The 4,163-nt window shown below is 42.1% G+C and overlaps 1 pseudogene; it reads left to right on the top strand.

Moving 5' to 3' along the window:
* The first annotated feature begins 446 nt into the window (after positions 1-446).
* On the top strand, positions 447-3,912 carry LOC123241500 (annotated as a pseudogene).
* Positions 3,913-4,163: the final 251 nt, after the last annotated feature.

Genomic DNA, 4,163 nt, shown 5'->3' with positions numbered 1-4,163 from the left:
TGATTTTTTATAAGAAGCAGACACAGGGAAGTACTCAGTTGTCTATCAACCAAAAATAATTATTCACCACTTGACTACATGTTTCTGAAACTTAAGTGAATGTAAGAACAACTAGGAAGAACATATATCTGTAAAATGCCTCTAAAGACTTTTGTGAGAATTAAACAAGAATATATATGTAAAGAATTTGGCATAGTGCCTAATGCATAGTTCATTTTTACTATACTACCTAATTTATTTCCTGGGGAGGACACATTTGTAAAATATCTCCTCAGCAATTGATATATATTATGTGGCCATGAAACTGAGCCATTATCTCTACAACTGTTACCTTATTATATATAATACTACCATAGTCTGATTAATTGATCAAATATGAATACAAATAAAAATAAGACAACAGAGTCATTTAAGAGGGAAGTTGGATGGCCGGGAGCACTTTCAGTATGGTGGTTGGGCCCATCTCCAAACAGAATCAGGATGCCACCGTGTACATGAGGGACCTGGATGAGAAGGTCAGTGAACCACTGCTGTGGGAACTCTTTCTTTAGCCTGGACCTGTGGTCAATAATCACATGCCCAAAGACAGGGTCAGGGGTCAGCACCAAGGTTATGGATTTGTGGAATTCCTGAGTGAGGAGGATGCTGATCATGCCATTAAGATCATAAATATGATCAAACTGTATGGAAAGACAATATGAGTGAATAAAACATCAGCTCACAACAAGAACCTAGATATGGGGGCCAACATTTTCATAGGGAACTTAGATCCTGAGATTGTGGAGAAGGTGCTCTATGATACTTTCAGTGCTTTTGAGGTTATCTTGCAGACTCCCAAGATAATGTGGGGTCTGACACAGGCAACTCCAAGGGCTATATTTTTATTAATTTTGCATCATTAGATGTTTCTGATGTAGCAATTGAGGCCTAATGAATTCACTCCCCTCTCTCTTCCCATCCACTTATGAGCTCCCCACCCCACTGCCCCCCTTGATTTATCCCTTCTAACTTTATCCTTAGGGTTAGATAGAATTTGATAACACAATGGATCTAGCTACTCTTCCCTCTCAGGATTACTTCCACCGAGAGTAAGGTTTAAGTATTTATTATTAACACTCTCTTCTTCTCCTTATAATAGTATTCATCTCCCCTTCCCATGTCCTCTTTGTGTGATATAGATTAACCTATTTTTTTCATTCCTTCAAGTTACTCATCTTAGAACATTTAGTACTCCAACTTCTCCTTATGACTAATTCTTCTAATTACTATAATAGTGAGTAAATTTTTTTAGAATTACACATAATATTTCTCCATATAGGAATACAAATAATTTGATCTTATTGAAGCCCTTAAAGAAGCAATTTTAAAAATAAGAGTTTTCTTTCTTTCCCCTCTCTTATCTACCTTTTCATGTTTCTCTTGGTTTTGGGGTTGGATATCAAACTTTGCATTTAGTCCTGGTCTTTCCTGTGGAAATACTTGGAAATCTTCTATCTTGTTGAATGCCCATACTTTCCTCTGGAAGTATGTAGTCAGTTTTGATGGGTAGGAGCTCCCTGGTTGTAGACCCAATTCACCTGCCTTTCTGAATATCATGTTCCAAGCCTTGCATGTGGAGGCTGCCAGATCCTGTGTGATCCTGATTTGTGTTCCTTGATATCTGAATTGTCTCTTTCTGGCTTCTTGTAATATTTTTTCTTTAACTTGGAAGCTCTTGAATTTGGCAATTGCATTCCTGGAGCTTGTCTTCTGAGGATTTAGTGTAGAGGGTATTCTATGGGCTTTTTCAATGCCTATTTGCCCTCCTGTTGAAGAACATCAGGGCAGTTTTGTTGGATAATTTCTTGTAATATGGTGTCCAAATTTCTATTAATTTCTGATTTTTCAGGAAGACCAATAATTCTCAAGTTGTCTCTTCTAGACCTATTTTCTTCATCTATTTATCTTCTCATTGAGATATTTCATGTTTCCTTCTATTTTGTCAGTCTTTTGACTTTGCTTTATTAATTCTTGCTGTCTTGTGAGATCATTGGCTTCTACCTGCCCAATTTTAGCCTTTAAAGACTGGTTTTCAGCTATAATATTTTTGTTTTCCTTTTCAATCTGGTCTATCTGGTTCCTCAAGGCTTCCAGCTGGTCATTTCTGGTCTTCAGTTTAATTTGTGAGCCTCAATTTCCAATTGCAAAATTCTGCCTTTTAAATTATTTTCTTGCCAGGTCTCTTCCATCTTTCTTATGATCTCAGATTTGAACTCTTCAAAAGCTTGTGAACAACTTTCATTTTTTGGGAGTGTTTGGATATTTTTAATTGTTTGTCCTCTGTTTTCTGTTTTTTTTTCTGTGCAAAAGATGTCAAATGTTAGAGCTTTTTTCTTGGTCTTTTTGGTGGTTATTTCTTGGGCCTGGCTTGGCATCATTATGTTTTTTCAGCCAGAAGTCTGAGTAAGGAAAACAGATTCTCCTTCTATAGAGCTAAGGAGCAGTTTTTGCCTGAGGCTACTTTGCAAGTTTCCTGGCTTCCACTGTCTGCTAGGCCTCTGCTGTCTTCAGCCCCTCTCAGCCTTACTCCTGTGCCCAAGGTCTGTGCTTCCCTGCCTCCTGGGGTCTTTTATAAGGGTCAAGCCCCCACGGTCCTAGTCAGCTGTCCTAAGCCCAGAAATTGGCACAAACTTGCTCCTCCACCTGGGGTTTTCCCCTGAGTCTCAATGTGCTTCAGTTACCTCTCTCATCCCCACTCCTGTGTCCAAGTTCTGCACTCTCCAGCCTACTGGGGTCTGCGCTCTCCAGCCTCCTGGGCTTTCAAGTCTTGTAGCTCTCAGGGGAAAGCTCCTAGTGGTGCCAGTTAGCTGCCAAGAAGCTAGATTTTGTGCCTCCACTTGCTCTAACTCTGGTGTGCACCTTCTGACTCTGCTACTGTGGGTGGGTGGGAGAGGACTGATCAGCTCTCAGTTTGATGGGAGCTATTTCCCCCCTTTATAGCGTGGAAGTCCCCAAATTCCATATACCTTTGATACTGTGCCCTATTGTGGAGTCCCTACTTTCATCTGGATTTGTTTTTTTGTTTGTTTGTTTGTTTGTTTTTGCCCTTTGGAGGTATGCTATATCAATCAATTAGGAGGGAAAGTTGCTCTGCAGCCATTTTAACTTGGAAGTCTCTGATGTAGCAATTAAAACCATGCATGAACAATACCTATGTAATTGATCTATCACAGTATCTTATGGCTTCCAGACGGACTTTAAGGGTGAATACCACAGCTCTGCATTTGAGAGACGTCTGGCAGCACAGTCTGTCTCAGGCAGATCTGCCTCATCAGATATTTGCTGAGTCACCATCCTTTCATGTCTTCTTTGGGTTATGGGCTTCCTCCACCAGGTATGCCCCAACCATGCTCATTCCTGCCTCTAGTGTCTCCTCATGGAGCCCTTCTTCCAGGAATATCCCTAGAAATGCCTCCCTCACCTATGCCTCCTGCAACTGGAGCCCATGGCCCTCTATCAGCAGGTACCTCTGGGGCTGGACATCCTGGACATGGACACCTCTATCCCCATCCATTCCTACCAGGTGGGATGCCTCATCCCAGTATGTTTCAGATGCAGCTCACCCACCATATTACCCATGTCATGGGACACCGCCAGGTTCAGGGGGATAGACTCCTCATTGACAACCACCAGGAAAGCCTCATTCCTGCCCCCCTCCTATTGGAATGACTGGAATTACTCCCTGAGCACCCCCTTTTGGATCTCACATTGGTCACCCAGGCTCCATGCCCCCCATTAGATGTGAGGATCTCCTCCATTAATGCTCTCCATGGTTACAGCAGTGCCCCTTGACCTCCACCCTATAGCTATTAAAGAGGACCCCTTCCTCTTCCTTGACCTTCTCCCTGACCCCCAGTACCTCCTCAGTACTAGTACCTACTAGTACCCCAGTACCTACACTGCAGGGTTCTTTAAATCAGTATGGCCAAATTTCTCTCCTATCTACTGCAATCCTCTGAGACTCTCCCTTCTCTTGGTCTTCTGGACCAATCAGAGGAACTGTTGCCCCTTGAGCCTGAGGCACTGCTCTCTCCCTCAAATTTGCCCTTTTTACTAGTGTGATTTTCCCCCACTGGACTTTTTTCTATGTTGCGCTCCACTTCTTTCCCAAATTCTGACAGTGA

The sequence above is a fragment of the Gracilinanus agilis genome, chromosome 3 (assembly GCF_016433145.1).
Source record: "Gracilinanus agilis isolate LMUSP501 chromosome 3, AgileGrace, whole genome shotgun sequence".
NCBI classification, from domain to species: domain Eukaryota; kingdom Metazoa; phylum Chordata; class Mammalia; order Didelphimorphia; family Didelphidae; genus Gracilinanus; species Gracilinanus agilis.
This window is presented reverse-complemented; position numbering and strand designations above follow the sequence as displayed.